Raw genomic sequence first — 12,955 nt, 5'->3', positions numbered from 1 at the left:
GATGTGTGCCTTGTTGCCCCTACTGTCACTGGGAAAGGTCACAACACGGTAAGAACCCGAAACCAAGCACTTCTCCCATTGCAAGAATCATAGATCTAGTTGGGCAAACAAAACCCAAGACTCGGAGAGACTTACAAGGATATCAAATCATGCATATAAGAAATCAGCAAAGACTCAAATATATATCATAGATAATCTGATCACAAATCCACAATTCATCGGATCTTGACAAACACACCGCCAAAGAGGATTACATCGGATAGATCTCCATGAAGATCATGGAGAACTTTGTATTGAAGATCCAAGAGAGAGAAGAAACCATCTAGCTACTAACTACGCACGAGTCATTGGAGGGGCGATGATGTTGATGTAGAAGCCCTCCAACTCCAAAGTCCCCTCCGGCAGGGCACCGGGAAGGGTCTACAGATGAGATCTCGCGGAAACGGAAGCTTGCGGCGGCGGAAAAGTATTTTCGTGGATCCCTTGATTTTTTTTGTATTTTAGGGAATATATAGGCGAAGGATCTAGGTCAGGGGCGCCAGGGAGGCCACAAGCCTGCCATCCGCCGCCCCCCTGGTGGCGGATGGGGGGCTTGTGGGCTCCCTGGAGCCCTCCTGGCTTGGCCCACAAGCCCCCTGATCTTCTTCCTTTCGGGAAAAAATTGTTTCGGGGATTTTATTCCGTTTGGACTCCGTTCCAAAATCAGATCTGAAAAGAGCCAAAAACACAGAAAAAACAGGAACTGACACTTGGCACTGAATTAATAAGTTAGTCCCAAAAAAGATATAAAAGGTACATAAAACATCCAAGGATGACAAGATAACAGCATGAAACCATCAAAAACTATAGATACGTTTGAGACGTATCACTTGTCAGATACACCATTGTGTGCCTTCCATTGCAGCAATTCCAGTGTGGTACCGAGCTTTGTGTTGTCATCTTCGCAATTTGGATACAAACCTTTTTTGTGATCCTCTAACATGCGATCGAAGTTCAACTTCTCCCTTTCACTTTCACATTCTCTATGTGCATCAACAATGACCCGACGAAGATCATCATCGGGCACATCGCCTGGTTCCTCTTGATCTTCAGCTTCCCCCATTGCAGCATCACCGTACTCAGGGGGGCGGGTAGTTGTCATCATCCTCTTATTCTACGTTGTCTTCCATCATAACCCCTCTTTCTCCGTGCTTGGTCCAAACATTATAGTGTGGCATAAAACCCTTCTGAAGCAGGTGGAAGTGAAGGGTTTTATAGTCGGAGAATTCCTTCGTGTTCCCACAGCCAGTACATGGACAATGCATAAAACCATTCCGCTTGTTTGCCTTAGCCGCTTCGAGAAAATTATGCAGACCATTAATATACTCGGAGGTGCGTCGGTCACCGTACATCCATTGAGGTTCATCTGCGTGCGTTATATAACAAAGTGTATTAAAAACTACACAAATCTTGATGAAAATGGAGCTTGGACAAGGAGCTTCTAAAGGAGAAAGCTTAAGTGTGGCTTGGGCATTTCATCGAACACCTCATGTGCATAGGAGGTGAGCTAGATCACCACAAAGCTCTCCTACGGCCGGCCGAAAAAACAGAGTAGTGCACTGCTCTGCTCGCGAGGGTATATGTAGGCCAACCGTTGGTTCCGATTTGCGGCTGGAACCGAGACCAAAGGACAACCTGAGGTCCCGGTTCCAGCCACAAACCGGGACTACTGGTTGTGGGCCCCGAGCGAGGCACATTGGTCCCGATTCGTGTATGAAACCGGACCGAAGGTGACAAACTAACCGGGACAAATGGCCCATGAGGCCCGGCCGGCGCCCTGGCCTAACGAACCGGGACCTATGCCCACATGGGTCCCGGTTCGTGAGTGAACCAGAACTAATGGGATTTCATCAAGTGGACCAAAGCCCTCTTTTCTACTAGTGCGGTGCCCCCATAGGTCCCGGTTCGTGAGTGAACCGGGACTAATAGAATTTCAGGCCCTGGACCAAAGCCCTTTGTTCTACTAGTGCATGTCATCAACAAACACCTTCACATACAACTACTCCAATAGTTTGTATCTAATTTGCCGAATAGGATGTGAGATAATAAATAAGGTGTTCTCTCATTCTACATTGGCGCTTCTGCAAGGATGTTTGTTAATTTACATACAACCTTGCTCTTTTTTCTCAATTATTACATAACACATAATCAAAAAATTTATGTGTCAAAATCTACCAACAATTATCTTACAACCATTGGAGATCCCTTAGTGGTGTGCCATGTAAAGGACACACAATATCAAAAACTGAACCAATTAGTAATGGTGTGTGCTATATTAGGTACGCCGCTGGTAAAAACCAATTTATTGTGAAATAAAAACACTGCAATACAAGATACCAAAAGGCAATGTGCTACACATATTCAAATGGCTTTCCTGTAGTATTATACCATATTCATGCGAAACGAAATGACGGTGCTTCATAGGGAAAAAGGGAAAATAAGTTTTAACGTATATGGACGTAACATTTGTCGTTCGACTTGTTTCTTTCGTACAGATCGAAATATGTAAGTTTTTCTCCTAAAAATTTGCAGGTAGCATTTTGGTGCGACAATGAACACATCTATTTTTTTCAAATTGTTTTGACATTTGCAAAAAAGCATTTTTCATAGACAGGAGAGTCGAATGAATTTCTGTGCATCGTGTACCTTACTAGTATATTTGCTTCCGGATTGTGTGCTTCCTCACTAGCCAGGACTTTTGAGTAGTTGTCTAGCCGGTGCTAAACAGGTAGCAGTTTTTTCTGGATTACTTGTATGCTATTGTTTTCCCACAAACTAAAATGATACACAATATTTCTGCCCATGTCATACTTTATTGAACATTTTTGGTGGATACAGAACAATAAAATTTGAAATTTACATTTTCAGGATCTCTGAAAACATAAATATTACACAGGCAAACATATTCAGTAAATACATGCCCTCGCAGTTGTGAGTGCCATCTTGATAGCTTTTCAAGTAGTTTTTACTCTCAAGTATAATCTGAGCAAGAGAAGTTGTGATGCTTTTATTCGCCGCACTGTGATGTGATCTGTGATTGACGTACGCGCCTTGCACGTGTTTTACAAAACAGGCAGCGTGGAATCGTACTTGTCCATGTACGGGTAGGCTGTGCTCTCCACCGGGTACTCATCAATGCAGTCGGCCCACGCACCGGATTTTTTCACGATTTTGACCTATACGATGAAAGTATTGCATGAAATGAACTTTTATTGAAACCATTTCACGATTTAACCTTTTTTAAAACGCCAGAGCCCGTGACGTTGCAGACGCACATAGAAACGTCAGTCTAATGTAGCGTTGCAGACCCACTCAAACGCCAGTCTAATATGGCGTTGCAGGCCACGCGTGAAACGCCTTGGTCCATGGCGTTTCAGCAGTACACATATTGCTGGCAGCATGCCGTAGGCTGGTTGGATATCGTCGCTGCGTTTCATAATGGGTCAGCAACGTTAACGCGTGAAAAAAAATCCCCACGCACCCTTGTCTGCCAGATCGCGATCCACATCCCACATGCAACTGTTGCACTTGAAGCCCGATCCGAAGGTCACCATGAGCACCCGGTCTCCCCTCTTGAGCCTCCCCTTGGCCTCCATGTACGCAAGCACGTACCACACGCTGCTGGCCGATGTGTTCCCCCAGCGGTGCAGCGTCATCCTCGACGGCTCGACGTCCGCCTCGTTGAGCCCGAAGTTCTTCTTCACGGCGTCGATGACCGCAACCCCGCCTGAGTGGAGGCACAAATGGTCAACCCCAGTCTTTAAGTTAACATCGATCTTCACTCGCTGGCGGCGCTGCATTTTCTGCCACGTAAAGCTGGCGGCAAGCCGGACGAGCTCCCTGGCGTTTCAGGTTGGCGGCGAACGCTTGCACGGCAGCCTTTGGGAGGGTCTTGTTGATACTGTGTTGGAAGACGTCCGCGCACGTCGCCCCGTATGCGCACGCACTCTGCCACCTCGGGCGCTAGTGCCGTTGTAGCACTCCGTGTATACATATATATATATATATATATATATATATATATATATGTAACAGCTGATGATGAATATACAGTGAATATCACCTTTCACCTTGGTAATTAGAGCCACACCTTCTTCTTTTTTCTTGGGCCATGGCCTCTGATGCGCCCTCCGGCGATCTCCCAGGCGACTCCCCTCCCGCCACAAACCCGGTGCTCTCCTCGCCTGAGCCCGTCTCCCCCGTCGCCGCGGTCCCCCAGCCATGGCCTCCTCCGCCATGACCCTGCCGGCTACTCCCCTCCTTACCGATGCCACGGCCTCCTCCGCCGCCGCCACCGTCCCCTCCATCCACTCTCTCCACAACATCGGCAATCTCATCCCCTTTAAGTTGGACGTCCAGTCCGGCAGTTACTCCAAGTGGCGCGAGCTCTGGCGCTGCGTCCTTACCATGTACGCCGTGCAGCACCATGTCGCCAGCTACTCCGCTCCCGACCAGCAGACCCCCGCCTGGCGCCACACCGATCTTACCCTCCTCCTGCTTCTCTACACCACCATCACCGATGCCCTCTACGAGGTCATCCGCGGGGACGCCAACACTGCCTTCCTCGCCTGGAACAAGCTCCAGGAATTCTCCCTCGCTCACCAGTCGGCGCAGCCGGTCCACCTCTCCGCCGAGTTCCGCTCTCTCTCTCAGCGCGACCTCCGCATGGCCGAGTACTGCGCCCGCCTCAAGGCGCTGGCCGATGCACTGGCCGACGTTGATGAGCCCGTCAAGGATCGGACCATGACGCTGCAGCTGCTCCGCGGCCTCTCCCGCCGCTATCAGGTGATCGCCACGGTTCTGCCCATGCAGACCCCCTTCCCCTCCTTCAACGAGGCCCGCTCGCGCCTCCTCCTCGAGGAGATCCAGCAGGACGCACGCGACCGCTTCGACGGCTCCACCGCCCTCTCCATCGGCATCGGCGGCGGCGGCGGCCCGTCCACCGGCACCGGCTCCTCCTCGAGTGCTCCCCACTCCTCCAGTGACCGCAGTGACCGCGGCAAACAACCGGCCGATCCCGCCCCTCGCGGCTGCGGCACCAACCGCGGACGCGGCCAGGCGCGCGGTCGCGGACGCGGCAACGGGCGTGGCGGCGGCCACACCGGCGGACGCGGCCAGCCGCATCTGGCTCCCGGGGGGCACACCCCCTGGATGGGGTACTTTGCACCGTGGGGCGCACCTTTCCTTCCCCAGGGCCGTGCGCCCTGGGTACCTCCCAACACCGCCGGGGTGCTCGGGCCCCGTCCTGGCAACCCCGCCCACGCCTACCCCGTCATCTACCCCCGCGCCCCCACGCCCACCAACGCTCCGCCACCTTCTTCGTGGGACCAAGCCGGCCTCATCGCCGCCATGCAAAACATGACGATGCAGCAGCCTCACCAGCCCGGCGAGTGGTATCTCGACTCCGGCGCCTCGTCCCATGTCACCGGCAACCCAGGTAACCTCGACTCGTTCTGTTCTCCCCCTAAGCACTCCTCTCGCAGCATCATTGTCGGGGACGGGTCTCATCTTCCCGTTGTTGCCACCGGCTCTGCCAAACTCACCTCTCGCCCGTTTTACCTCGGCAACATCCTCTACTCTCCTCACATTGTCACCAATCTTATTTTTGTCCGTCGGTTTTGTATTGACAATTCTGTCACCATTGAGTTTTACCCCTTTGGTTTTGTTGTGAAGGATCTAGCAACTCGGACCCCACTCATGAGCTCCAGTAGCTACGGCCAGCTGTACTCGTTCTCCGGCGGCAACACCACCAACACTGTCGCGTTCTCTGTGGGCGTCGGCACCCTCTGGCATCAGCGGCTCGGCCACCCCAGCGCCGCCTCTCTTTCGCGTTTAGCAAAAGATTTCTTACCAACTTGTAATAAACAACTTCACCCGCGTGGTGCTTGTGATGCTTGTCAATTAGGCCGTCAGGCTCGTTTACCCTTTCCCGAATCTACGTCTTTTACTACATCTCCGTTTCAACTCATACATTGTGATCTCTGGACTTCTCCCACCGCGAGTTTCTCTAGTTATAAATCTTACTTGCTTGTCCTGGATGATTTCACGCATTTTTCATGGACTTTTCCCCTCCGCAACAAGTCTGACGCTGCTGCCACCCTCGAACGTTTCTACACATACGCTCTCACCCAGTTCCACGTCGCCCTCTGGTGTGTGCAATGTGACAACGGCGGTAAGTTCCTTAACGTTCGCCTCCGCACCTTCCTCTACGACCGCGGTGTCACCCTCCGTCTCTCCTGCCCCCACACCTCTCCTCAGAACGGGAAAGCAGAACGCGCTATTCGTTCCACCAACGACATCCTCCGCACCCTTCTACTCCAAGCACACATGCCACCCCCCTTCTGGGTTGAATCCCTTCACACCGCCACTTACTTACTCAATATCCGACCGTCCCGTGCCATCTATGATCAAATACCCTACTATCTTCTCTACGGCACCTCCCCTAACTACTCCTCCCTACGCGCCTTTGGGTGCTTGTGCTACCCAAATCTCTACGCCACCATGCCACACAAACTCGCCCCCCGCTCGGTCCGCTGCGTCCTTCTCAGCATGCCCCTCGAACACAAGGGATATCGGTGCCTCGACCTTCAAACCCGACGGGTTATCACCTCTCGCCACGTCGTCTTTGACGAAGATCAGTTTCCCTATGCTGCCTCACCCATCGGCCACACCACTTCACGTGAACTCACCTCCCCGGCCACAGACAATCCGCAACGCTTCCACCTCGGCCCACCTGCACCACCAGCTGCGCCACCTGCGCACCTGACACCCACATCCCTCCCGGATCGCGCGCCTCCCTCACGCGCGGCTTCTACACCTCCCGGGCCTAGCTCGTCCGCTCCAGCCCCTGCGCCTGCCGCCCCGGGATCCACGCATGTTGCCTCGCCAGGACCCAGTCCCTCGCCTCCGGGATCCGCGCCTGTCGCGCCGCCAGGATCTAGTTCCCCGCCCCCGGGTACCGCGCCAGCTACCAACACACCACCCTTCCCCCTGCATGCACGCGCCTCCAAGTCGCCCGTCTACACGCCGCCCCCGCATGCAACCGTCCTCCCACCCCACGCCGTGCCTATCGCTCCACCGAAAAACCTTCATCGCATGCGCACCCGCGCCAAATCCGGCTTCCTCCAGCCCAAGAAACTCATGACCGTTTCGACAGCCACCACCGCCGTCTCTCCCATCCCTGCCAGCTACAAACATGCCCTCAAAGACCCCAACTGGTACAATGCTATGCTTGAGGAGTTTAACGCTTTGGTGGCAAACAAAACGTGGTCTTTGGTTTCTTGTCCTGCAGGTGTCAACTTGGTGACCGGCAAATGGATTTTTCTCCACAAGCTTCACCCTGACGGCTCGCTGGCCCGGTACAAAGCTCGCTGGGTGCTACGCGGCTTCACTCAACAGCCTGGCATCGACTACGGGGAGACTTTCAGCCCCGTCGTCAAGCCGGCGACCATCCGCGTCGTCCTCAGCCTCGCCGTCAGCAACAAGTGGGCTATCAACCAGCTCGACGTCAAGAACGCCTTCCTCCACGGCACTCTCGACGAGGTCGTCTACAGTTAGCAGCCGGCCGGCTTCCTCGACGCTGCTCGCCCCTCCGCCGTGTGCCAGCTTCAAAAGTCCCTGTATGGGCTCAAGCAGGCTCCGAGGGCGTGGTTCCAGCGCTTCACCACGTTTCTCCTCTCGCTCGGCTTCGTGGCATCCAAGTGTGACTCCTCCCTGTTCATCCTTCGCCGCGGTGCTGCCATGGCCTACCTTCTCCTGTATGTAGATGATATCATCCTAACCGCTAGCTCCTCCACACTGCTCGCCTCTATCACCACCTCTCTCACATCGGAGTTCTCCATGACGAACCTTGGTGCCCTCCACCACTTCCTCGGCATCAATGTGCAACGCAGCTCCCACGGCTTGTTCCTCTCGCAGCAGCAATACACGCTAGAGATCCTCGACCGAGCCTCCATGCTCAACTGCAAACGTATCTCCACTCCCGTTGACACCAAAGCCAAACTGTCTGCCACCGCCGGCGCCCCCGCCACTGATCCCTCTCTATTCCGCAGCCTCGCCGGTGCCTTGCAGTACCTCACGCTCACGCGCCCTGACATTGCCTACGCCGTCCAGCAAGTCTGCCTCGTCATGCACTCGCCGCGTGCCCTGCATGTCGCCCTGCTTAAGCGCATCTTGCGCTACCTGCGCGGCACCACTCACCTCGGGCTTCATCTCCGCCCCTCCGCCTCGTCCCAGCTGATCGCCTACACTGACGCCGATTGGGCGGGCTGTCCTGACACTCGGCGGTCGACCTCTGGTTTCTGCATGTACATCGGCGACGACCTTGTGTCCTGGTCCTCGAAGCGGCAAACAACCGTGTCCCGGTCCAGCGCGGAGGCTGAATACCGCGCGGTGGCCAATGCGGTCGCCGAATCGTGCTGGCTTCGGCAGCTCCTCCAGGAGATCGGGCGGCCACCGGAGCGCGCCACCGTCGTCTACTGCGACAATGTCTCGGCCACGTACCTCTCCTCCAACCCGGTGCTCCATCAGCGCACCAAACATGTGGAGATCGACCTCCACTTCGTTCGCGACCGCGTCGCCTTTGGAGATGTCCGTGTTCTCCATGTCCCCACTACGTCGCAGTTCGCCGACATCTTCACCAAAGGGTTGCCCACGAGCGTCTTCATCGAGTTCCGGTCCAGCCTCAACGTCGTCGCCGACCCCGTTTCGACTGCGGGGGGCTGTTGGAAGACGTCCACGCCCACAACCTGACCGGGTCTAGCGGGAGGAGATGCGCCCGCGCACGTCGCCCCGCATGCGCACGTCGCGCCTGCATGCGCTAGTGCCGTTCCGCACTCCTGCCACCTCCGGTGCTAGTGCCGTTGTATCTGACTCCGTGTATATATATATGTGTGTAACAGCTGATGATGAATATACAGTGAATATCACCTTTCATCTTACTGAACCCGGTTCTGTTGTCTGCGTCATCACGCTGAAAGATGGCGGAGTAAGCATCGTCGTTGCCAGCGACGTTGGCGCGCACGAGGCGGCGTAGCTTCATCTTCGCGCGCCCGCCTAGCGCGGGGTCGCTGGTGAGCAGCGCCGCTGCACCGCCCCAACGGAAAAGGCATAGTCCCAGAATCATGGACCTGTCCGTGCCCCTGTACCAACCAGTTGAGAGCACCTCCGTCGACACCACGAGCGCCAGCACGCGGCGCGGTGACCGTGCCCGCATGACGTTCTGGACGATATCCAACGAGACCAGCGTGGCGCTGCAGCCCATGCCCGAAACGTTGTACGCCACGACGTCGTCGCGCATGCCGTAGTGGTGCGCGATCCGTGAGGCGAGACAAGGTTGCGGGCAGAAAATGTTGACGTTCACCACGAGCACGTCGACGTCCCGGGGCCCGAACACGATCTTGGCGAAGAGGCCTGCGACGGCGTCAATGAAGAAGGCGTCCATCTCGTCGTGCGCGTCCTGGTGGGTGAGGCACTTCTCGCGGCCGGCCAAGACGCCAGAGGGGGGGTAGGTCTGCTCACCCAGACCGCCGCGAGATGTTAGGCGGAAGAGGTAGCGTAACTCAGAGACACCGAGATGCTTGTTACGCTCGGCCATTGCAACCGCCATATCCGTTGTGACCTTCTAGTTTTCTGGCGCTTTGTAGCAGACGTAATCTAGGAGATAGCACTGTGAACCCCGGCGACGGGAGGCAGCGGTCCAGGCCAGATAGGTCGAGGCCATGTACAAAAAGTGTTTTGATTTTCGGTTTGACAATTTTTTCGCCCTAGGCCGAGATGGCCGAATTTTGACCATTTTCAAATTTTTCGGCCGAAATTTGTCCAAAATTTGACTCAAGTTTGACCAAAATTTGGTAAATTTGATCAATTTCGACGGAAAGATAGATCTCGGCCCAGGCCGAGATGGCCGAAATTCGGCCGAAATCCAGTTTTTACGGCCGAATTTCAAAACACACGCCATGGCCGCCGGCAGCATGGGAACTGCAAACAAGCGGATCAGCTCCATCAGGATCAATGTTTCTGGATAATGCACCTTAATTTGGATCCGGTGAACCGATGAAGGGGTCTACATATACTGTCGCTTGTGAAGTTGTGATCAACCAAGTACATACGTTCCGAGGGAAGTTGGAGGTTCGTGGAGTAATTGATATGAGTAGCCCATGCTAGGCACGGGGTGACACCTTCGAATTCAGAAGGGTTTTTTGATTGAAGCAGGTTCCCGCAGAAGAGAGAATTTCATACGGAAACCAACATTCGATGAAAACCAATAAAAACCACAAGAAACATATGTTTTGACCTTTCAAAAAAATCTGAAAAAAAATACGGTGTGTCAAGAGGATGATGTTTTATTGTCACGTAAAATTTCAAACTGAAACACATTATAAGATGTGAGCTATGAAAAAAACAAAATCAAGTTTAAATAGTGCCAAATAGTAATGTCACTATTTAGGGCTGAAATTTGGCTTTTTCGTAGCTCACATCGTAATGTGTTTTAAGTTTCCGTGTTTAAAATATAGGCCGATTACCAATTTATCGGCCGATTTATCACTTATCGGGTTAGACCAATAATATAAGGGGTTATTTACTTCTATTCCCCACTTTACTTAGTTTTGCTTGTTTTTGCATCACTCGTTTTGCTTTCCTGGTTTTTCCCCTACTTCGCGCTATCCACTCTCGCAGACGATCAAATGGGGCGTTTCCGTCTAGTCAACCTCTTTTGACCGTTAAGTCGCTTGACTAGTAGGGTTGGCCTGGGGCACCTCATCGCCCTCATGAGTGGGGTTCGATCATGCAAGCAGACCCACATGGAAACGACTCGTCTCCTGCTGGCCCACCGGGCAGCGACAGCGGCGACGCCGAGGCTACTTTGACCAGTCCACATGGGAATGACTCGTCTTCCACTGGCCCACCGGGCAGCGACAACGGCGACACTTATACTTTGACCGGTCCCGATGCAGGAACGACTCATCTCCCGCTGGCCCACAGGGCAGCGATAGTGGCGATGCTTCGGTTGTTTTGACGGGTCCCATGAAATAGCAACCACCGCCACCTTCTTCCCCACTCGTCCACCCCACTCCCCAAGGCAAAAAACCCTGGAACGATGGCGAAGAGCAACCTCGCCACTCGCGACGGCGACGCAGGTCCGTCGAGCCCTAACATGTGCCGGAAGGTGAATGAGGACTTCACGCAGTACCTCTGGGAGAACAACGAGCCGGTGACATGGCCAAGCGTCGTGCTCCTGGAGCGGTGGAACCTCAGCGATAGTTGGGTGCTTGTGCCACAGGTTCCCGCATATGTCCTCGAGCGGCGGCGCGAGATCAGGCGGCACGAAGCATCTTGCCGCTCGATCTCAAGTTGGACCCGGGGTTTGCGCCTACCAGCGACCTCTGGGATCGCTGGTTCATCCCCGGCGTTGTGCCCAAGGGGCGCCAACAAATGTACTTTGCGTCCGTCGGGCCGGGGCCGCATCCACCGCCTCCACCGGCGCAAGGACAGGCGGCTCCACTGCCGCTAGAGGTGGCTGATCCACCAGAAAAGGACCAGGCAGCTCCACTGCCGCTGGTGTAGGCGCCTCCAGCACAGGAGGAGGTGACGCCCGCATCCGACAGCGACGAGGATTAGGCGATGGGGACAGAGCAGGCGGCAAGGCGGCGACTGGTGGGACGGCGAAACTAGTATAGGGTTCGCCTTTTTTGTTTATAGGGTATATATATTGTTTATTTTTGTTTTCAATCGAACTTTATCTGAATCGCAATGAAGTTAGTTGAATGTGTACGTTGTTTATATGTATTTGTACGTTTTTAGCCTTGTACTGGTTGAAATCGTCTATCGGTGTACACATATCAACGATATATTATATATTTTATATTTGTTTAGTGCCAAAATCACTATATTTTGAGCTTTTTAACTATATTCCATGCACTATATGAGTTTAATAGGATTTACCAAAATGCCTATTGTGGAGGAAATCAAGCTTCTTAGTGATCTGCGTAAAACTAAATTTACTCATGTTTTTCGTACCCAAAATACTGTTAGTGATTATTCAGCTAAGTTTCTAGAACTGAGAATAGAACTGTCATTTGGCTTAACTCTGGCTTCTGAGAGGTTATTTATCTTTGTAATACGGACCGTGGCTGTACCACTTGAGTAATACAAATTTCATTTGCATTTAGCGACAACAATGAAATGATCTTCTATTCTTTTACAAGTTGAAAAGGAGGGTTAACTAGATAAAGGGTATCTACTGGGCATTGCACATGATCGACTCAAGAAAACTGTGGTCATTTCTATGTGAGACAGAGAGAGAGCGTATGAATCCAAGAATATTACGCCCAATAAATCTTAGGACAATACACTCGCATTAATTAGGCCCTGTTTGGATACTCTGACTCGGTTAGAGGTTAGAGTTAGATTCTTCGGTGGGTTTGTTACATCTAATAACAATACACTTAGCATATGATCCATCACATTAAGCTTACATGGATTAAGCTACACAAATAATTGATCCATCACATTAGTGACATTAAGTTACATCTAATATCCTCTAATGATTGATGATCAGCAAGTAAGCAAATCCTCGAACAACTATACACAAATAAGATGTTGCAGCTATCATATTAGCCTGCTTCGTCAGATCAATCATCTGCGTCAAGTGCTTGATCAACTTCAGTTCCCCTTTGAGTTCCGCATCCCCCATCATTGGAGCACCGCTGTGATAGCGCAAAATCTCCGCAGCCCCTATCGTCTTCTGAGCTAACCGCAGATCAAGCATCATCTTTACTGCCCCCGTCGAATCAATTAAGCCCTCCATTTGAACCCTCTCAATGTATTCATCCATCCACTCAAAATGGTTGCATGGAGGCAGGTCCTGAAAACGTAAACATAAACCCTAAATCCCAAATCTGAGAAAAAAACAAAT

At 52.8% G+C, this 12,955-nt stretch overlaps 1 pseudogene; it reads right to left on the bottom strand.

Moving 5' to 3' along the window:
- Positions 1-3,006: 3,006 nt before the first annotated feature.
- Positions 3,007-10,042, bottom strand: LOC123410490 (annotated as a pseudogene).
- Positions 10,043-12,955: the final 2,913 nt, after the last annotated feature.

Source organism: Hordeum vulgare, chromosome 7H, assembly GCF_904849725.1.
Source record: "Hordeum vulgare subsp. vulgare chromosome 7H, MorexV3_pseudomolecules_assembly, whole genome shotgun sequence".
Lineage (NCBI taxonomy): Eukaryota > Viridiplantae > Streptophyta > Magnoliopsida > Poales > Poaceae > Hordeum > Hordeum vulgare.
Note: the sequence above shows the minus strand (reverse complement) of the source record. Positions and strands in the feature narration are given on the sequence as shown.